The sequence below is a fragment of the Podarcis filfolensis genome (assembly GCF_964270895.1).
Source record: "Podarcis filfolensis genome assembly, chromosome: 14".
Taxonomy (NCBI): domain Eukaryota; kingdom Metazoa; phylum Chordata; class Lepidosauria; order Squamata; family Lacertidae; genus Podarcis; species Podarcis filfolensis.
The window spans coordinates 20,836,753-20,860,260 of record NC_139616.1 but is presented as its reverse complement, the minus strand read 5'-3'; the positions used below and the strand labels follow the sequence as shown (position 1 = coordinate 20,860,260).

The 23,508-nt window shown below is 40.0% G+C and overlaps 1 protein-coding gene across 13 annotated transcripts in view; it reads left to right on the top strand.

Moving 5' to 3' along the window:
• The first annotated feature begins 478 nt into the window (after window positions 1–478).
• Window positions 479–23,508, top strand: part of MEF2A (myocyte enhancer factor 2A) — a 98,854-nt gene continuing 75,824 nt past the window's right edge. For 3 of the 13 annotated variants that reach the window (XM_083586739.1, XM_083586747.1, XM_083586741.1), the window contains exon 1: window positions 479–719. The gene's annotated coding sequence lies outside the window, so the exon portion shown is untranslated. Of the gene's footprint in view, window positions 967–10,000; window positions 10,105–14,949; window positions 15,008–23,508 lie in introns of those variants that run through there. The other 10 variants (XM_083586736.1, XM_083586746.1, XM_083586737.1 and 7 more) reach the window with 9 other exon arrangements.

Genomic DNA, 23,508 nt, shown 5'->3' with positions numbered 1-23,508 from the left:
AAATATTACGCGGCGCGTGGCGCGTCTGCTTTTTTGGGTCGCGGAGGGTAGAGTCTTGTATACCGATCTTGTCTGGCGACGGAGGCTGAAAGCTCAGCCTATTCCAAATCCGACCAATCCTCGCCGAGGTAAACTGGAGGGAATCATTCCATCTGCGCATGCGCCCCACTCCCCTCCCTTGTCTATGCGTCACTTGCTCCCTGGAGGAAAAAAGAAGCCAGCGAGGACGCTCAGAGCGCATGCGCGCATCTCTTTAAACTCTCTACACCCTGTCAAGGACCGCTCGGAACAGCGCCACGGCGCTTCCCAGTTCCGATTGGTCATTTGTTATCCTGTGTATCGCGCCCTGATTGGAGCCGCCGCTGTGTCAAACAGAGGCAGAGGTATCCGCCTACTAACATTTCGCTGATTGGCCGGCAGCTTCCCCCGTCCATTGGTTGGACCTTGACAGCCTTCTCTCCCGCCCTCCGCCCAATCACCTCGTGGCATCGGGGTCCTGACGGTGTGAAGAACGTAAGAGGCCGAACCGCTCCCCTACTGCTAAGCGAAACATAGTCCTCGCGGCCGGCGGCTCTCTGAGAGGAAAAGAAGTGAGCCAAAGAGAGGCTAGGGACGCGCGCCGGGCTCTTCGAGCACCCGCGGGTCCTGTCGCTGACTTAACCGGCCCGAGAAGCGGGGCGGCGGCTGTGTAAAGCGGCGGAGGAAGACGAGAGCGAAGGGTGTGTGTGGCCCGTATATTGCCCGCCTAGAGAGGCTTGAAGGGGAGTGGGCGGGGGCGGGGGGGGGGAGAGTGGAAGTAGTTCCGGCAGCACCTTGGCCGTGTTGCCTAAAAATAGCGCCCCGTGGATATCCGTGCGCCGGTGTCAGTGTCTCCGGAGGAGCGTCAGTTAGGGAGGCGGCGGCAGGAGCAGCGGAGGAAGAAGAAGGAGGCGGCGGCGGCGAGAGAGGAAGGAAAGAGGCAAACGGGTGAGCGAAGAGGGTGGGCGCGGGTGCTCATTTATGGGGTGGGGGAGCGGCAAAAGGGGGGGGCTGTTGGAGGAGAAGGTGGCCAAGGAGTTGTGGGGGGGATGCGATATATTTTACCCCTCAAGTCCTTACCCCAAGTTAGGAAGGTGATGGAGTTAAGGGGTTGGGGTGTTCAGGGGGGCATAGTATGAGAGAAAATGAGGGAGAAGGTCCCTCCCTCTTTCTGCTTCTCTCCCCCGTCCAACTCCTTTGCCACCATCTCCCCCCCCCCTTTCTACCTCAAACAGTTGCAATTTGGGGTGAGAGGGTGATCCTAGCAGGTGAGGAAAATCAAAAGTTTCTGTAGTATCTGTGTGATGATGATGATGATCATTGGCAGCTAAAATGCACATACAGTCTCTGGGCAGTAAAAAAAATGCACACATGTGTTTGTGTGTGTGTCTCCGTATACCCGTCTAGCTCAAGTAGTTGCAATTTGGGGTGAGAGGATGAGGCTAGGCGGTGAAAGGGGGAAATTAAAGTTTTTGTAGTATTTGCACGAAAATAATAGGTAGCAAAGATGCACGCACATATAGTCTGGGAAGCAGAAATGCACATGTTTGGCTATATTTGTGTGTGTGTGTGTGTGTGTGTGTGTGTACACCCTAGTATGTATATGTACTTGTGTGTGATATGTTTATGTATATTCTGATTTGATCATGGCTGTAAGCAAAACGTTTGTGTTTGTGTGTGTGTATAAAACACAAATATCTGAACGTATTGTCTGTGTACAATATACATGCGTGTATATATGGGTATATATATGGGTATGTATACAGATATACATGCATGTATATATGGGTTTTTTTACAGACACACATGCTTAAGTTAATGCCACAGTCAAATAAAAATTACATGACTATATATATATATATATATATATACACACACACCAGACACGTACACACAGTAAGACATAATACTTTGTGGTGGTTATGCATCTGTTTCAAGATTGGGAAGAGGCACTTTTTGGCAAGCTAAGTTTGGGTCATAATAAGATAAAATAATAGCTGAAGTGGTTTGTGGTGCCTGCATTAAAGGATTGTGTTGCTTTCTCCCCTCTTCTTTCTCTCTTCTCCCCCCCCCCCAAATCTCAGGGTCCTTTCCCCATTGATTTTCGAGGGATTGGAATAAATGTTTTTCATATCTATTTTCTGCTTTTTCTGTCCGTATCCGGACTCGCAGTGTATTAAGACATCAAAAAAGGCATGCTTGGTTATTATTTGTTTAAGGGGGAGGAGTTGTGGAATAAGAGAGACTTTAGGGGAATGAGTTTGTGCAAAAGAGAATCTACCCCCTCCTTCTACTGAGACTTGTACACACGAAACATTGGGGGGGGGGGAGGAAAGAAGGAAGGATGTAGGCAGGCTTCTGGTTGACAGATTCATGTTCCCTCTCATAGACTATTAATTCGCTCACATTGTCTCCTAGATATATCTTTTTTTGTCCCATTTTCTTCCACTGTTCCCCTTAGCTGTGGTCTGAGAGGTTGATAAGAGTAATTTATGCATTGACGTGGATGAGTGTGAGAGCAAGAGATTTTGGAAGTTATGCTTTCTCCATCTCCCTCTTTTTAAGAAATGGTGGATTGGTATGTGGAGATGAGGGGAATTGAATTTAGGGATGTTTCATTTTTGGGGTAAAACTGTACCCTCATTTTATGAATCTGACACAGGATTATTAATGGGTGGGTGGAGAATATGGGAAGCAGGTTAGGGAAAGCGATTGGTGTTTGTTTAGGGTCCAGACAGGCCTTTAAGAGCTAACTAACGTAATGGAAGGGATGACAGTCTTGTCTGTGGTGAGTAGAGAAGTGGATACATTTGTTTTCTTCTGTTTTTGTTTTTGCTTAGAGTTGTGAGAACCCTCCTTGATAAATGGCAGGTTTGGGCTGGAAATGCTTCTCCCTATTCTGTAAGATCAATACATGTACAGTACCTGTTTTGGAAGGGGCAGCAAGGAAGAGGTCCATTGAAACAGTTTCTGTTGTTTGCCACATAATTTGATATTGGAAAGGTGTTGTGTTGTGTGTTGTTAGCAGACTTCAAGGGAAAAAAATTGCACTCCAAAAATGCATACTATTTTTAAGCTTTATTTTGACTGCCAGTGAAGAAATAAAGATTACAAAGGAACTGAGTTTTTTCTGTCTCATCTAAAACAGCACTTCCATTTGAGGAAACCCATTTGAGGTTAGCTCAGCTTATAAAGTTAGACTTTTCCAACGCTCTTTTCCTGTTTATATAGGAACCCTGCTGTTGATAAGGGAATCAAAGTGTTAAGCTAGTATTTTGTCCTTGTTAATGTTCTAATGACATGTTGGTAGACATTCTTCCCTTTGTGTGTGACTGATTGTCTTTGTTGCTTACTATAAAGAACTGTGTGAGTGAGTTGCAAGGCCTTGTCACTGATGTTTATCATTGTACATTTTTCCCCTCTTGAAACTCTAGGACTAAAAAGGAGAATTTAGTTTTCCATAGTTGCAACAATATTCTTTTTTCTTTTCAAGTAACACCTGTCCTCCCAAAGCTTTGGGGAAAGAATAAAAAAGGGTTTATTCATTTATTTCAGATACATCCATTGCATTGCATCTTCTCTGGATCACAGCGCTAATAGATTGTAGGGTATGACAATCTATAGGATTATTATCATGCAATCAATCATAATATTATGGTCCAAATTAGCTTCTTAAAGTGTCTTGAATGTAATGTCAGTTGAAGTGGAGGAAACAATTTTTGCAAACAATTTTGCAAAGTTTACCGTTTCTCTAAAGTTTGGGTTATTGTCCACTGGAATCACTGAAAGGGTTAGCAATGCACAAGTACCTAATCACTGCTGGCGTAATGAATCTCCTGTGTTGGGTGAAGTCATTTGGGGAGAGAAGGGAGAAGTAGCATCTGGAAATGCAAGGTAGTGAGATGTTATGGGGTGTATGTATATAAGGTCTTAGCAAATTTAGATGGCTGATATCATTTTGTAAAATTTCCTGCTTTTCAGGGGTTTGGATGGTCCTTGGGGCCCTTCCAACTCTACAGTTCTATGATTCTATGAGATTCTGGTATGAAATTTAACACTGCTTTCAATAGAACCATTCTTTCGAAGCAGCCATATTTGTTGTTAAACAACCTGTAAGAGACTTAATATGAAAGTTTAGCTTAAGATCTTTCAGTGAATGGGGTTTGTTCAGGAGTCACATTGGTTGTTGCTCCTATGTAAGCTTTCAAAATACAGTGGAACCTCGGGTTGCGGACATAATCCGCGACGGAGACACATCCGCAACCCGCAGCGTTCGGATCCTGAAGTGCCACGTATGCACAGGCGCTGGCACGATTAAGCGCTTTTGCGCATGCGCGAGCGGCAATACCCGGAAGTAACCCATTCCGGTACTTCCGGGTTTCCTACGGTCCTCAACCCGAAAACACGTAACCTGAAGCATCTGTAACATGAGGTATGACTGTATAGAATAATGCTGTGAGAAAAGAGACTGATGCTTTACTGCAAAAGGAAGCAATGTGTCCTATTAAATGATTGCCACATTGCCACCTTCATTTGAATCTGTGAATGAATTGGTAGTAGAATGTGTACTGTTCATCACTAGATTTCTGTGTTTGAGGGCTAGTGTGCATATTATTTGAACATATTTGATTCACATTTCCGTATCCTACTTGGCCAAAATTATACACAGTCTGGTTAGACTGTCATCTTACTCAGCAGTTGAGGAAACAAGAGAATGCCATCTTGAGCTGAAGGGCATGCATATTTATTAGTACATAACAATTGCCTATATTTTCTTCTCGTTGTGGTAGATGCTAAGCTACGCATTGATAGACTACAATTAATTTGTTACCAAACATGTATTTTCAACTTTTTTATTTTATTTTAGTGAGGTATTCAATGCTATCAGTGTAGAAGGAAAGCGTGATACAAATCCAAGGGTATTTGAAACTTGCTAAATATTGAGGTTGTCAAGAAATGCCATAAACTTTTAAACTCTTATTTATTTGTATACAAATATATTCTGCCTCCTGGACCTCAAAAGGGCCCCCCAAAGTGGTTATTAGCACTTGTAAATCTTAAGCCCAATTAAGTGTTTCAAGAAAATGGCCAAGTTTTAATCTACACTTCCCTTATTTACCTGTAAAGAGTCTGTAAAGGGTCTACCTTTTAATTTCAGAAATAGTTTTATGATACCGTAACTTTGGATATTCTATCTGTGCATCTCAAATATGAAGGGCCCTGTAAAATACCCAGAAATGAATACTTTTCGTTTCTGTTAGTACTGTATGGGCATTTACAGAATAAGACTGAAAACCTCCACATTGTGAAGGATTAAATTATTCTTCAGAGACTTTCTTTAAGTCTTGAAGATATGGGAGTTCAGACAGAAAATACATGGGAAGATTTCTTTAGACTTTGATCAGATCCTTATCTTCAATCTTAGTTTTCACCCAGTCCCTGCAGGTTGTGATTACCTAGCTTTATTGATCACATATGATTGTGCAGATAACCATTTAAAAGGTAGTGTGGCTCACATCTGGAGCAAAGTGGCCCAAAGTTGTGATACTTGCCATAACATGGATTTAAACTTAGAGATTTAAAAGCTCAAATTAATTTTTCTTGCACAATCCTTCAATATTTGCAGCTCACATACTTTAAAAAAAGCCACTGCAATAATCTTGTTCCATTTAAGAGATTCTGTTTTGTTCAACAAATCGTTAGGAGCAATACGTTAATCACATCTAGTTCAACAACAAATAATAATAATAATTAATAAAAATGTTTTCATGTGCTGACTGATACCAACAATTCAAATGTCTTGAATTTACTTTGCCAAAAGGTTTTCTTTTAACAAAAATAAATATATTGTTTCTGGAACATGCACTTTTGATTCACTAGGTCATAACTTGGTGGCTAGTATGTGTACATGTTGTACAATGCATGTATGAGGGGACTAGATGCTGATACGCTCAACTTTCTGTATGTTTGAATGTAAATTTATTAAGCAGAATATGATTTAATACTAATGCATGTTGAATGAGTTGGTTTGCACTTAATGCTTGGGTTTGTTCCAGCTTGTGCCTATAGTGCTAAACTTCAGTGTTATGTGCACAAGCTGGAATGAGCCCAAGGTTACAGTGGGAGGAATTCTATAGTCTCACTTTCTGCAGATCCTCAGGTTTCATTATGTATGAACCAAAGCCAAACTAGTTGGTTTGCAACTGTCATGCTTTGAACTTGACTTGTTTAGAAATCGATTAGTGTTTGTTTTAAACCAAGAGTAGTCAGTGTGGTTGGTGAACTCCAGATACAATTAGGCTACAACTCCCAACAGCCCCAGCCAGCATGGGCCAATGGCAGAAATTAAAGTCCAGCAACACCTGGAGGGCACCATGTTGCCTACCCCAATTTTAACCCATTTTCTGGTTTGAACATAGCAGGCTAGTATTTCTGGAAACTGAAATGAAATACTACAGTAGTAGGTGTTCTCCTTATCATGGAGGAAAAAAGAGGGGAGTGCTCGGGCTTCTTTCAGCATGTTCCGTGGTTTAGCGTTAAGTGCAAACGAGTCCTATGCTTACTTATCTGCTGACCTTATCTGCTGGAAATACTGGTAAAGAACAGCTCGATCCAGCCCCGCAGCAGTTGTCACTTATGAATGTTCATATGGATACAATGTGCTCTTGAACAAATTGTTGGAATTCATTGCCATGTGGAAGAAGTTTGTTCCTCTGCAACTGTCAAAGTGCTGTGACATCATATGTGTTGCTGCCTGACCTTTTGGCTTTGAAAATGAGTGTGGGAGTTTCCAGTGTACAGGGATTAGTGGGATCAAAGAGGAGGTAGAACTCTGTGCTCTGGGGATCAACCTCGTGCTGAAGAGCAAATTGCCTGGAGCTAATTAGTCATGTACATCACTGCATTCGTGTGCTCAACCTTCTTTAAAAAAAAAAGGTGTGCACATGTGCTTATTGTGCTCTTGAAGTGAACTGTGTGATGTAAAGCAAGTACTGTACATTAAAATTACACCTTATTGGTTCAGGGAAAGTGCATCAAACTACTAACTCAGGAGAAATGCATCAAACAATATAACTATTTAAATAGGTTTACTAGTACATTGCAGGAAAAAACAGCTTGAATTGAAGCCTAACAAACAGTTGTTTGGTTAATAGTATATTGTCTCATATCTGTAGGCTGTGCCATAATTCACTTGTGATTTATCTGAAAACTTGGCCATAGCAACTCTATTCTTGACCCACTTTTTCTTTCTCATCTCATCTTCAGTTCTCATACTGTAACCGGCTTGTTACAAGATATTACAGCTTCCTGAGTTTTCCTTAAATAAGCCTTCCTGAAATGTACTGCATGTGGACGACTGTCTAATTTAGAACTGTATCTGGCATACTATCCAATGAATGAGTAAAATATAGCAACAGTTGAAAACAAATGCCTCACCAAGGAAGTCTTATTCCTACGCCCACTATGTAGTGAACTGAAATTATTATTAGTTCTTCCACAGTATTCTTGAATAAGTTAGTATGTGCTTTCTTTCCCTCGCTTCTGTGTTTTTTTAAAAAACCGAATGCTCCTTTTTTTAACATGCTACACTTAAAGATTAGTAAATCCGCCACTTAGATTTTGTCTATTTGTATTTGGAGTTCAAAAGCCTTGTAATGATTTTTGTTGGATACTTATAAAGAACATTTTTATACAGGAATGTTCTGAATAAATATTTGTGGGTATAGATGCCACAAGGGATATTCACAGGATACAATGAAAGTATGGATTTTCTTGGTTGCATATCAGCAATTGAACCGGCAATGACTTGTCACGTTCAGCCTATAGTGGCTGTCAATTCTGGTGAATGTGACAGCTGAAAGCCTGGTTCTCCTGCTTTCATTTGTTTCATTTTTGGTCATGTTACATTGCTTGAAGATTAATGGAAGGCATGTCACAAATGTTCAGAGCACTGGGGCTTCTTAGGATACAGATGAGGGAATTTCTCTTAGAATTCTTCTGATTTTCTGATGTAGGTTGAACTGTGGTCTCACCATCACTGTTGAAGTCTAAACTTGTGCAAAAACTGAAGTTTTGACTGAAAATAAAAGGATATTCGATAGTCAATCCCCCCTCAGTCCCCGCCCCAATCTTCATTTGTACGCCCACCCCTTTCCAGTTTACTTCATGCATTTGGATGAAATAGATTCAGATTTATGAGTGTTCTGTTCCTCTAAGCTGCCAGAGCTGTTGTCTTTATTGTAACCTTTGAAACAAGTAGCAAAGGTGACCTTGACCTCATTCACATGTACCCATGGGAGTTGGAAGCTGCTTCCCTATGCTGTGATTCTTGTACTGCTCGCAAGTGTCCGTGAATGGCTCCTCCAATATTGGTGCTCCAATTCCATGAATCTTTCTACCCTTTTGTCACCCTGCTGGGATAGTAGGGCAGTGATTATTAGCATATGATTGCTTGTTCTTTGTTGTATGGTATCACAGCACAGAAAATCATTGGGAGAAGCATTAGAGGAATTAGGATAGCAAGGTGTTGGGGCATTGTGTTAAACAAAACAAAGAGAAAGTAGTCTAATTATTAAAAATAAACTAAGAAGCCACAATTATTAAAAATAATTAAGACAGCACGATTCAACAATTGAAGGTTGGCATGAAATACTTTCAGAAAAAGAAATGTTAGAAGGCATATATATTTATGAATAACTAGATAGATTTCATTGATGTGGCAAAACATTTCAGCTTCAACCTTTGTCAACTGCTCTGATAAAAATGGGAGGGTACTGTTGCCAAGGTGGCAATGACAGAGCTTTGAAGATGGAATGTTCAGAGGGACTGCATTTGCTGAAGCTAAGTGATGTTGGTACTATCATCCAGGTTGAAACAGTGTGGTAATACTGTGCCCATTGTGCACAACCAGAAGTTTTTCTTCTTTGCTAACATTGTACGTTCAGTTGATAACTCTGTTGTAGTTATTGATATATCAGACAGAATATGGTTCTCAGAACTAAAATGTTTTATCAATTGGTTGTTCCACTTAATTGAATAAAATTGCACATTTGTGGTTTGTAAAGTGTTTGCAAAGGTCAGTTGTAGTTATACCTGCATACTGAATATGACATCCTGGTTTTTGTACTTGGTAACACGGGTGGCGCTGTGGGTTAAGCCTAGGACTTGCCGATCAGAAGGTCGGCGGTTCAAATCCCTGCGACGGGGTGAGCTTCTGTTGCTCGGTCCCTGCTCCTGCCAACCTAGCAGTTCGAAAGCACGTCAAAGTGCAAGTAGATAAATAGGTACCGCTCCGGCAGGAAGGTAAACGGCGTTTCCGTGCGTTGCTCTCGTTCGCCAGAAGCGGCTTAGTCATGCTGGCCACATGACCCTGAAGCTGTACGCTGGCTCCCTCAGCCAATAAAGCGAGATGAGCGCCGCAACCGCAGAGTCGGTCACGACTGGACCTAATGGTCAGGGGTCCCTTAATATAGATTGCAGGATTGTCAGGTGATGTACTGTGTCCTACCTATTCTGGTGCTATTGAAGGTAACTGCCTCCATGAAATACACACAGGTGATATAGAAGCAAATTGATTAAAGAGGCAACCAAATACAGATGTTACCCAAAAAGAAACATGAGCATAAAATATTCATAATAATTATGCATAACAGTAAATTATTGACCTATATAATAAATAAGACATACTTAAAAAGAAAAATATTTGTTCCCAAGAGAGGCCACATGACCTTGTCTAAGTTGGGTAGCCTTCACTGTGAATTTAGCTGTATTAAACATTACAGACCTATCTGTACTGGAAAATCCATATTAAATCTTATCCATACCACTGAGGACATCAGCCACCACTAAAGTTTTCTCTATCTTTGCTTAGTTATTTTATACAGTTTACAGTATACATATAGTGTGTGGCATCCTCTATCCAAGGGCTACTGCATATGCAAAAACACTGATCTCTGGGGATTTTCTTAAATCTCCCTTCCAGGCAATTGGCTTTATAGTCTGAAAATGTGGGCCTGAAAGTACTTTGCAGAGAAAATGTGGTTACTTCAGGCAAGTATTTTCTCTTCCCCGCGGCGTGAGTTTAAGGTGGGGAAAGTATCAGAAAATCTGGATAAAGTAATGGCATTCATGTTCTGTTCTGTAAACAGGTACTGGAGAAACACTTTAATATTGTAATGGCTAAGTTGGATTTCAGCAGCAAAAAAGGCGCTGGGCCTAGTCCATGTGTCCTCATTCTTTTACTATTAGCTGTCCAGGTATTTGTGGAGGATGACTGAGACTGCTTTATTATACACAATTTTAACCAGTTCATTTATTGTTTATCTCATTTTTTAAAAATAAGAGAAAATTACCTTGGAAATGAAATATAAAATTGGCATTACTCCAGCTTCTTCCCACAGGGGAGCTATGGGCGTTCCTGGTAGGAGACCAGTTATGTACAAATAAATCTATTGGGTATTACCATAGAAATCAATGGGTCCTAAAATGCCCCAGATTTCCACCCCATATGTCAACTGAAGAGTAACCTTAGCAGCAGAAACCAAGGAGTAGCTCTGGTTTAGCAAACTTGCCTGCTCAGTATGTAAAGATCACGTCTTGCCTGCGTACAGTTTGCATCAAACCATCACAATAGGATGATGGCTTGGCTTGTAAGGCAAGTTGTTTGAATAAATAATACCTGCATATTGCACAATATTAAAATAGATGGGCTGTGGATCATAGTTCTCTGTTCCCAGTAGTCCAGGGGTCGGCAAGGTTTACCTTACCTGGGCTGGTTCACTCCAGCAGAGATCCCTCTGTGGGCCGGATTGCGCCCACACCCACGATTTCCGGCGTCTGCATCTGCGCAGACACGATTTCCGGCATATGCGCATGTGCAGATGCGTTTTGCGGCCTCTGCGCATGCGCAGACACGATTTGTGGTGACGTGGAAGCGAGTCACTGTGCTGTGCCAGTTTAGAGCAGCGCACGGGGACTTGCCAAGCGGGCAGCTTGTTTCAGGGGTGGCTCGTGGGCCAGTTAAATGATCCCCATGGGCCGCTTGTGGCCCATGGGCCTTAGGTTGCCAACCCCTACAGAAGTCTATTTCTAATAATCTGTTCACTGAGTAGAGCTTCCTCTACTTTTAACTGGATGTTGAGATCCCACTTCAGACTGTACTTCCTTAGCTGCCTCTCATCATATCCTAAAAACCTGTCACAAAGACTGATGATCACTCTCCAGTTGGTCTCCCACTGCAAAATTCTTAGTTAAGGGGCACATTTGTGATTACATAATAAATAACCTATCTCACTCCCACCGTTTAAGGAGGAGTATGTAAAATTCCCTTCTTTGTTATCTTGTCCAGCTCCACAGGTTTTACAGGAATTGGAATTACAAGGACAAAATTTAGAATTACTGATAGGTGGCAGAAGTAGAGTTTGTGAAGACTTGGAGGCTGGTGAATTGCTTTAATAGGAGGCTTGTTGACATCTTCAGCAAGACATTCAGAGTTTGCCAACAATGGGTAGTGTTCTCTGATCGCCAGGTGATAGATTTCCATCTAGTGTCTCCCAGCTACCACAAATAGGACATGTTGTTCATTGTTTATTGACACCTACTTTGATGGAGGAGGTTTTTTCTAGACAGGATGGAGGCCTAGTGGATGCTGCAAGTACAATTACAAGAAAGAAATCAATTACAGTGGTGCCTCGCAAGATGAAATTAATCCGTTCCGCGAGTCTCTTCGTCTTGCGGTTTTTTCGTCTTGCGAAGCACGGCTATTAGCAGCTTAGCGGCTATTAGCGGCTTAGCGGCTATTAACGGCTTAGCGGCTTTAAGAAAACAAGGAAACAAAGGAACAAAGGAAACAAACTCGTAAGAACTTGCAAGACGTTTCATCTTGCAAAGCAAGCCCATAGGGAAAATCGTCTAGCGAAGCGACGCAAAAACCGAAAAACCCTTTCATCTTGCGCGTTTTTCGTTTTGCGAGGCATTCGTCTTGCGGGGCACCACTGTACAAGAAGAGAATATCCTCTAGGCAGAAGGTGTTCTCTGATCCTTCTTAGATATTGTTGTTTGTTGTTGCTAGTGTGCTTGATTCTGAGAGCCAAGCTGTAGACAATTTAAAAAAAATGTTTTGCTTAGCATCGTTCCTGGTATAGGTATTTTTTGACATTACTAGGTTTGTTTCAGAGTTTAGTGATTATTTTGTTGTTCTTAATGGTGAGAAAGACATCCAAGGTAAGGGATGTGTGGATTTTCAGTGTTGCTACTGAAGGTTAAGTTGATAGTTAAGTGTATAGAATTGATGTAGTTTTTTAAAAATTGTCCTAAGGCCATTTTTACCATTGGTCTAAACCATAAAGATGCCATCAATGTATTACCACCATATAACTTGTTTGCTAATAAGCTGTTTGAAGATGTCCAAGTGTTTCCATGAACAGATTTGCACACATACATGCACACGCCCTGCTTAATGCCAAAAGAAATCAAATGCTTGATCCAGATGGCTTCACAGCAAGTTATTACAAAATCTTTTCCTCTATATTAGTCAAACCAGCCATTGAAATCAGTTAGTGAACTATTGAGGAACAGTACATTATACCTGAAACATGACTGGATACTACTATTGTGACAATTCCTAAAGAGGGAAAATACTTATTAGTTACCTCATGCCAATTTATCACTTAAACCTCTAGTATAAGATTTTTACTGATACATTATCAAGAATAGCAAATGGTATTATACACAAATACATATACAGAAACAGCAATCAAGTATGCTTCATTTGGAAGAGGAAAATGAGAAATAATATGTTTTTTAGATTTTGCATGCAGTAAGGAAGAGGAAATGGTGATGCTGTTCCAATGTGCAGAAAAGGCCAATGACAATAACTAGTGACCCTTTTTATCTGAAATACTAAAATATTTCAACTTTGTAGTATCATTCTGTACATGGATATAAACTACTTAATGAAATCCAGAAGCAAAAGTATGTCCTAATGGGATTATTCTGCCAGGTTCTAGACAGTTTCCTGTTATTGCCTTTGTTTATTCTAGCAATCGAATTGTTAGCAATTATAATGAAAGCATAAAAATACAATAGTGGTTAAATCAATAAATACACAGAAAAAAATAATATGGATTTGCCTCATGCTCTGTCTTTCTGATTTCCAATCCTTTCCACTCTGTTCAAGTTTCTCCTGCCCCATCACTTCTAGTGTGTCCCACTAACCTTCCAAATGGACCACCAGTTTCCTAGAATGATGGAGCGGCTGCTGCTTCCACCATTCGTCACAGATACTCATGGACCACAGTTTAGGAACCTCTGCTTTAGAGGTTAAAACAGCTGTAATTATCAATATATGGAGTACTGGTGACTGACTGACACTAGCTCATAGTGGTCAGACTTCTTAATAATTATTTTTCATACTATAAACTGATGAGTTGCTATAACATGACTAAAATGTAGGCATAGATCCTTGTTAATGTAGCAGCTGCTTATGAGTGGTAAGAATTGCCTCTCCGGTCAGGTTAGGAAGTCTTCATTTTGAAGAGAGTGATTGTTCCCACTCCTTCCTTTTTTTCGGCCACTGATGTGCCATACAGGTATGTGCAGTCATATGGTAGTACAACATTGTACAACATTGTTAGCAGCTCTCATAGGGTATATTTGCAAAGTGGATGTATAGGTTTTTGTACAGTATCTAGGAAAAGCTGACATTTGCAAGGGCATCAGTTGCTGGTGCAGATCTGGCAGTTGTAACATATAAACTGGTCTGTGGCCCTGTTCTCAGTCCAAATGGAATTATTTGTCAGGTTAGATACTCAGTTTGCTATTGGCCTGAGCCTAACATGACTTGGTTTTGCACACCAATAGAGCATATCGGAGATCTTGATATTTTGGGTGCTCTTGGCACCCAAGCCAAAACTGTTGATCACTGGGACCTTGCCCCTTTAGCTCAATTATGTACATGTCTTCTTGGTGGCAACACCCACTGAGTTCAATGAATTTCATTATCAGGTAAGCATGCACAGGATTGTGACTTTAGGATACTGTGCTATATACACACTTAACTTGGAGTCGCTCTAGTGTTTCTGTCTACTGATGTTTTAATCTGTGTTTTTAATTTTGTTTTTTGTATGTTTTGTTATTTTCTGTAAGCTACTTTGAGACATATAGTGAAAAGAAGGTATAAATTCTATAAAGAAATCTCACTAGTTTAGTAATGTATTGTGCTTCTCTCTGCCATTTCCACCTGTACTAAAATATTGGTGATAATCCAAAGCATTAAAGTAGATAAACTGAGTTGTCTGCATTTTTGAGAACTGTCTATCTGTTGGTCTCACTTAAAAAAACCCAAATTGTACAATCAGTGCTACTCTTAGTGGCAGAGATCTTCACAGATCAACTGTGCTTGTCAAAAGTTCATATGGCATTGTTCTAGTGTAGAGTTGAAGGGGTAACAGTTCCCTGTTTACTTTACTTAGGGCTCATCCATGCTGGAGATAATGTGGATTTCACGTGTGTGTGTGTGTGTGTGTGTGTGTGTGTGTGTGTGTGTGTGTGTAGAATCCACATGATGTCCTCTTCATCCAAGTAGCAGTCCATAACACCCCCCCCCCCCAAATCTGGATATTCCCAGCCTGTGAATAATCCAATGGGGGAAGAAAATCCAATATAAAATCACACATTACATGACTGAGTGCACTGAATCACATTCTGTGGATAGCCTTTAGAAGGGTGGTGACGTTTTGCTGGATATTACCTCACCCCGACTTCCATGTTGTTTCTATCAGCCCAAAGGAAGGATGCAGCCCGCCCTTTTTCACCTGCTGTTGCTTAAGGCATATTTATGGTATTATTATTTTTTACACAGCTCTTTTGTGTAGAAGTGCTCTTGCACAAAGATAGCTGCATGAAAAATAAAAATAAAAATTGCTCTTATAGGTACAGGAGGCAGAAAATGAAAATGGGAGGAAGCAGCAGCTTTTCAGAATGTGAATATGTATATATTAAAGTAATATTTCTAGCCATGTGTGAGGGTGTTTCTAAGCTTAAATGGGATTAAGTACTTCTGGCCCACTTTCATGGCTGCATGGATTAAAAGTTCTGTCTTGGAAGATGTGGTTTTTTTTCCAAATTTGTAATAAGGATAGAATGCTTCACATCTTTTCAAAGCTTTAGATTCCTATTGTATTTTTTCTTGGCAACTGGTTGTGAAGGGTGTGTATTAATGTTGCATTTGGAACTTCAGCTTCAATGTTCAGTTCAATGCACTGCCGTTTTTATAATAGTGTGTTAAGGTTTTCAGAATGGATCTATTTTGTAGCTGTAGTGAAAACATAAAAATGTTTCTTACCGTATCTTTAAAACAGATGATTGCTGAAGCATAAATGATAACTGAAACATACATAATCTTAAATTTTTCACAATGAATTTGCAAAAATGCACCTGACATTAAGTTGTAATGGGGTCAGTACTACTATCAGACACCTGAACTGTGGGAAAATAAAGGAATGTGGGACAGGAAAAGGAAGCTGAGAGGCAGCCTCTTGAATGTTTAAGGTGCACATGGGATGATATTCACACATTTCCATCTTTCCTAGTTGAGACAGGACACAAGATGCAATGGGAATAACATGGACCAATCCCAAAAATAAAATCAATAGATATCATGAGAGGGCTCTGACAAGATTAATCCGTTGAACAGTAGACTAATGATATACCAATATATCACAATGTCTGATGTAAGGATAGAACTATGTAAAGGGAAACGAGGTAATGTCCTGGCAAATGCTACTACTTAGAGTTCTAAAACTGATACATACCTTTACCCTTTTACAACTGCTATTTTATAGTACAAAGCAATAGGGGTGGCAGGAATAATGAGCGAAGCGATGGCCAGCTTTCCCCACATCACTGTTTGTTACATAGTACATGCACACACTGTGATTCACGATAGATCACCATGTCAAATATTATCAAACTGTTACCACAATACGGACTTCAAACCAGTTTTGTATAATATATTGATATATCGCCCAGCCCAGGAATCAGCAAACTTTTTCAGAAGGGGGCGGGTCCACTGTCCCTCAAACCTTGTGGGGGGCTGGACTATATTTTGAAAAAGAAAGAAAGAAATAACGAATTCCTATGTTCCACAAAAACCCAGAGATGCATTTTAAAGAAAAGCACACATTCTACTCATGTAAAAACACGCCGATTCCCAGACCGTCCACACATTGGGGCCCCGGGCCTTAGTTAGTCAATCCATGGCCCAGCCCTACAGTAGACCAAAGTGTGTTTTCCAAGGTTATCAGAGCTCTTGGTTTCAGGCAAAGATTCAAAATTGTTAAGAGCCTTTCAAGTTGGTTATGGTTAGAAGTCTGGAATGAATAACTTAAGAGTTAATAAATTTGACTTGTGACTGCCCAAAATATTGTTCTTAACATTTATTTTGTCTTGCATGCCTGCACTGCTAACACACTGCCTGTTATGTCAGACTGACCTAGGGGTCAACCTAGCACAGCAGATCCTTAATACTAGTCCTTGACTTGATAGCATGTTATGCTGCCAGAACTGAACATAGCAATATTGTCCATATCAGTTCTGAATATGTGAATTATAGAATGTGCTTAATAGGATACTTGAGTAACTTTTAAATAAGGTACATTGACGCTAACTGCTGTACTACCCAGTATTTGTGAGAGGGAGCTGATGTGTCCTGTTTTTGCTTAGAGCTTTATAAACACTTGCAATTGGAACTGCACCTGCATCTTAGAGTATTACTTGCCACATTTTGTCAGCTGGCTTCAAGCTGTCAATTCCTGTTTGAATTTTTTGCTCTTTCAGGAGAATAGATGAATTTATTGAGGTATTCCAGTGAAAGTTGACATGAAATTGACCCTGCAGACTTTCTAAACATGTACTTCAAAAGGACTTAGTTTACTAGTAATTACTTACAACTTTTTTTAAGTAAATAAATAATAATTTTAATAGCAGTTCTTAATCTTAAAAAGGCATTAAGTACAAAAATCTAACTTCATAATTTGTGCGGTATTAAAAAAAATACACTGCTTTGTTTTGCTTTGCTTCTTCCGTAATCCATCTTTTGTGGGCGTGTAATAATTTTGGAAATTCTTTGTTGCATGTTTAAGTTTTGTCTAATTATGAAATCACTTTCGGCAGTGAACTGTTACTGTCTTTCTTTCTGTAACAGTTCTAATTTGTATCTTTCTTGACACAGCTAGCTCTCTGCTTCCTGCCCCGCCCCCGTAGAGACTTCTGGGAACTATGGTACAGCAAGGAGTACAGTGGTGCCCCGCAAGACGAATGCCTCACAAAACGAAAAACGCGCAAGACGAAAGGGTTTTTCGGTTTTTGCGTTGCTTCGCTAGACGATTTTCCCTATGGGCTTGCTTCGCAAGACGAAAACGTCTTGCGAGTTTGTTCGCTTTTTTCTTAAAGCGGCTTGAAGAGGCGCAGTTGCGACGGACCGTGCTTCGCAAGACAAAAAACATCGCAAGACAAAAAGACTCGCGGAACGAATTAATTTTGTCTTGCGAGGCACCATTGTACTCTAAAGGACTGCACTATCATTTTCTAGGGAAAATTAACTGTGGTTGTCAGAGCAAGACTCCTGTTGATACTGTACCTTGATGGCTCTAAACTCCGCCACTCTTTGTAACATTTTCTTAATAGCCAAGAGGAATGAGATACGTTTTCTAAATTTTGGGCTATGCAACAGCAGTAAGGTGATGTCATGAGCCATGCTTTATTGTCAAGCAAAGCTTCCTTTTAGGTATGACCTGGTAATTGCTGAAGCACAGTGGACTCTAGGGAGCGATTCAGCCTCTTTTTACCTTGGAATTTGCAGGTTGAGAAGGCTGTAGCTCCTAATATAAAATATAAAATATAAAATATAAAATATAAAATATAAAATATAAAATATAAAATATAAAATATAAAATATAAAATATAAAATATAAAATATAAAATATAAAATATAAAATATAAAATATAAAATATAAAATATAAAATAGCTTTGTCCAGTATGGTGACAAAGGAGTCAAAAGAACAGTATTGTAGAATTGGGGGTGTTTGGGAGATAGGGCTGATGTTGCTTTAATCAAAACTCTTTCTTTAACCAGGGTGCTGGAGAAAGTGCAATCTCTCTCTCTCTCTCTCTCTCTCTCTCTCTCTCTCTCTCTCCCTCTCTCTCTCTCTCTTTAAAGAATCAACAACGTTTATAAGACTCCAGGACATTCTTTTCTGATGGAAACATGCCTAACAGCTAACCTTAATTTTCTTCTGCTTTGGGGAAGAGGAATTGTGGTAATAGTTCTTATGATGAACAAGGAATCCCAGAAGCAACATAGGAAAAAGAATGCATTGCATCATGTCACAATTGGCTGTATTTGAAATGTGATATTTAAATTGCCTTGAGTTAAATCATTATCCAGAAAATGGACTTGTTTTAAATTGGATTTCTATTTTGAAGCTTAGATTACTGGAGCAAACATTACTGGTTGCTATTACAATGAGAACATAACGGTTGTAACTAAATGGAGGCTTTACGCAAACTAGAAGTGTAATCCCAAACCATGTGATCCATTTAGTTAATAAGCATAGCATATTTACGTTTGCTTAGACAAGAGAGGCATCTCTGTTTTGGTTCTCTGGACCAGGCTACTAAGCAAGACCACTTGCTTGAAGACTGATCCAAAATATGCTACAAGCAAGGGCTGGCAGCTACTGAGAAAATTACTGTTTCAGTGAGGGAGAAAGTAAATATCCCTGATATTTAGTTGGTGGAACAATAAATATTCATTAAATTGAACAGTGTTAATTGGGAGAACTTAAAGCAGGAGAACATAATCATGTGTTTGAGCTTCAAGGGCAACTGTAGTGATATACAGGGCAATAGCTCCTGGATCCTATTGCTTTGACTTGGTAGTACCTGGGCCCTCTGGGAAGGCCATGATAATCTAATGTGCACTGTTTATGGCAACATGAGAAAGGGCCTTTTCTGCAGAGGCTCCCTGTTTGTGGAATGCTCTCCCCGGGGAGGTTTGGCTGGCCACTTTTATACGTCTTTAGGCACCAGGCAAAAAGATTCCTCTTTAACCAGGCCTTTGGCTGATTGACATCTGATGCCCTTTTAAAGTACGTTGTGGAAGTGGAGATTATTTGGTTGTCTTTGTTCCTGTTTTGATTATGTATTTTGTGTTTTTTATATTTTGATTATATATTGTGAACTGCGCTGAGATCTACAGGACTCAGGCAGTATACAAATTTAATAAATAATAAACATAATAATATGTGTGCATGCATGTTCCTGACTTATTTGAACTTTATTTAGAAATTATTTTTATTAGAACACTTGTAAATACAGTATTTTAAGACATGACAATTCAACAGCACATGTTTCTGTTAACATAGTTTACATTTTAAGGAAAAAAAACTTACATATGCAGTCTTTCCACAGTTGAAACCATTCTCAAAACCAGGCAGGGTCAGGGGCAGCCAGGTACACTTGCTCTGGGCCTCGGAAGGCTAAGCCACCTAGGGGGCTCCTTTTTTGTTTGTGTTTGGTCACTAGCCATGATCCTGCTCTTTTGGTACTTGATTAAATATAAAATGTGAGAAGAAGGCTAAGCACATCAGAAAAAGTCACTTATTGGTGCTGTATTCATTCATTTGATTAGTACTTTTGTGAAATAGTGCCTTTTTAGAAACGGAAAAATTCAGAGCTGCAGAACTACATAAGTAATTAACTGATAGACAGGAAAGATTTGCTAAAATCTTGGCCGGGGAGGGTGGGATACAAATAAAAGTTAATAATAAAATAAAAAAATTTAGCCACCTCTATTTAGCAAAAAGCACAACAACAATTTAACTGACAACTATTTCAAAGTAGATGACTTACAGCAATGCAATTTCCACGAATGCACAGAGTTAGACAGAAAATCATTTTTAAAAACAGTGAATAACGCTGTCCCCTAACCCCTGTTTATTGCTGATGCAAGTTGAAATAGTAGACTGCTGTGACTGTAATATCAGCTGTTCCCAGCCAATCATTAATGGTCATTGCTTCAGCTGCTATAGCTCTTCAAGCAAGCAGATAGCAAAAGAGTAGGGGATGTACTGCCAGCCTTGGATCCCTTGGCAGTGATTTCCTTTTCTGAGTCAGATTCGCAAAGACCTCTGGCCTATAGTATATCTCTGCTATGATCTGTTTGTAGAGTTTACTCATAAATCATGATGTTGGAAAATGCATGCATTATCACCTTTTACAGTTTAATTCATGTGTGTTAAGCTGTATGGTACCAATAATGGCATGTAAATGTGAAACTATAAAACTCAATTTCTGGGAACATCCATTATAAAACTTCATTTTAAGCACCTAATTAGTGCTTCTTATGAAAGGTGTAAAAGTATTTTTGTGTTGTGCAGAGTGGGGATCTGGAAGGTTTGAACAGACCTTCTATCCCCTAAGATCCCATTGTTTCTGGGCATAGACTGGGAGATGGAGTGGGGGGAAGGAGTGCCCTGTTGGGATTCTTCATGAGTGTGTGTAGCAGACACCCATGTTACTTTAAAAGCATGTGGATATGATGCCTGATCTTGATTAGTTTTCAGCCTATTCTGAGATGAGACTGAGGTGAGTGTATAAGTTGGACGAAGGAAACTATAGTAAATGGTCTATACCAGGAATGTCCAACAGGTTGACCGCGATTGACAGGTCAACCCCCAATAGTTAAAAATCAATTGTGGACGATTGCGTGCTCGTTTTTGTCCGGGGGGCGTGTTGAGGAGCATTTGGCCCTGCCCGCTCCCTTTTTCCTTTATCCGCGCACGATTTCAAGAACGGAAGACGGAGTTTCCTCTGGCGATCTGACCTGCACCCCTAAAAAAGATCAAGAATTTAGACTTGCCTCCCTAAAAACAGATCATCAACTTTGACAATTTTGACCTGCCCCCCACAATTTGTACATCACTTCCAGTTTTTTATTCTGTGAGTAGATCACAGTCTCTTGGGAGTTGGATGTCCCTGGTCTGTACCCTTTGCCCAAGGTATAAGCTACATTGAACTTAGTGGGGCTACTTTATAGATGTATATAGGATTGGACTGTAAGTCAGCCACTGCAGTGCAAAAACTGTGCTAGTTGATTAAGTGTCAATAGATTAAATGAATCCATTTTGACAGTATTTTTAAAGCTCAAATGTGTGATAATCGTGTTAGTGAATGGATAATCTGTGCTGCATATTCTAATATAGAAATCAAACTGATTGTTACAACAGCTTGCAATGCATTCTTTGGGAAGATGGGGAGGGTGCAGCAAAGAATTTGGCTGGCTGGCAGGCATTGTTGAGCAGACAATGAGACAAATGAGCAGTGGGTCCCAGTGTATGTATGCGTGCCAGTTCACTGTTCCTCCACACCCACCACCTGAGATTATTGTCTCTGCTTGCCTTATGAAAGGTTAAAGCCCTGTTTGTGGTGATTTATAAAGTATTTTGCACATTTAGGCAGCAAATGACATTTTGAGACTCTTAACTCAATAAAAACCTTCAGTCGCAAGTCTTCAGATTTGAGTAATTTTACTGCTTAAAACCATTTAGGTAGCCCAATCTTGTGCATGCTTACTCAGAAAAAAATAGATGTTCAGTCGGGTTAAAGGTAGATGCTTATAAAATTGAAGCCTAAATCATCTTAAAGTCTATTATAAATGGAGCTCTCCAGTACAGCTATGATTCCAAGGGGCAACCTTTAAAGGGGAAGCAAAATGAACTGAGTTCATCTTATAGGAAATATAAGCACATGATTCATCCTTTAAAAAATGTAAACCTGAATGCTGTTTTCATGAGAGCTATACATAGCTAGTCCTGGTGGGCTGTTTTGAGAATGTAGTAGGAGTAGATAAGACCAATCCTTTTCATGACCTTCAGGCAACAACCCCCTTTGAACAGCTGTCCCCCACTGCGCCATTCTCTTCACCTGGAATAGATGGAACTGCATTCTTTCCAGTGTTAGAAACTGACATATGAAAACTAGGAGCTGAATGGCACCTTAAACCTAGGTTATGAGCACAACAATGGAATGTCTAGCCACACTTTTTTAATCACAAGAATACAAAGCTGAAAATGAATGAACTGCAGCTAAAATATTATGTTTGTTTTCCACATGGTCTAGTCCTTCCCCTCCCCGCCCACCTAATATTCCTAAGAGGGTCTCTTCTCCAGTCTTCAGAAAGTAGCTGGTAGTGGGGAGGCAGAAAAAGTTCCTCCTTTCTTTCCACTCTGCAGTTTTAATCCAAAATCTTAGGCTCAGTACTGCACCCAGAGCTCAGAAACTACTCTAACTAATGAAGTTTCCTGTCGCAAAATGCTCCTAGAACAATGGGTGTTTCGAACACTGATTCTTTCCTATTGTTTCAAGATGCTACGTAGCGCATCTTCCCCACATCATTCTTCCTTGCTCTCCCACCTGCTTATTATGTGCTTTTCTGGATTGACGGTTGAGATGCTGCCTGGTTTTATAACTTAATTCATGCAGCTAGAAAAAACAGATCAGTGTCAGCATTTCAAGCTTTTGACCTGCTTCTGCTTAGGGAAGAAACATTGCATCTAACTTCCTGATCTATGCTGCTTAGCCAGAGAGACTTTTACAAACTGTATCAAGGTGCTGAGGCAGATGCACATGGGAGTATATTTCACTGAAGTTAGTTGGACTTAAAAGCTAGCAAGTTTAAAACTAGGTGGTAGAAGACGTTGCATATGGATCAGTACTCCATCTTTTTTTTAAAGTGTGCAGTTTGTATAATAAAATGTCATCAGCTATCCCATTCACAAAATCAGATTTTTTTTCCTTTGTAAAAGCAGGTGGTGTGGGGAGTTCTTCCAAGAAAAACTGGTTAGTACTTGCCTTAAACAAAACTATATATCAACAATAAATAAGAAGTTATTTCATAACTTTGAACATATAAAAATGTATGCCTTAAGCACTGTTGCACAAGGGTTCTACTTTGGAGTTCAGTGTGTGTCATGACAAAATTACAAATGTATTCTCCTGTTCCATGACAGGTTAAGTATACCCAGGAGCATTTGGTGAGGGACTTTGTCAAAAGCCCCCCTGCTTCTGATTTATTTAAATATATTTTTTAAATTTGTGTCAGTGCTTTAATCAATATACTCCGCTACTCCCCCCCCTTTGCATCTCTTAATGTCCAACTGCATTCCTTTTTCAAAATTATTTCCCTTCCTTTCTGTTCTCCATTTGGGCCAGGCTTCCATTTTATGAAAAAGTGATCGGTTAGTTTCCTTGACGGTGCTTTTTAACCATGCTGGTTAAAAACCAGCTTGCTGGTAATTTCTTGATCTGTGCTGTAAATTCTAGCTGAGCTTGTGGTTTTGAATACCCTGATATTGAATCCTTTTCCCTTTCCCCTTCAGCTTCCTTTTTACCAATCACCTCATTTTTGAAAAGTTTCTTTTTTTGAAGTG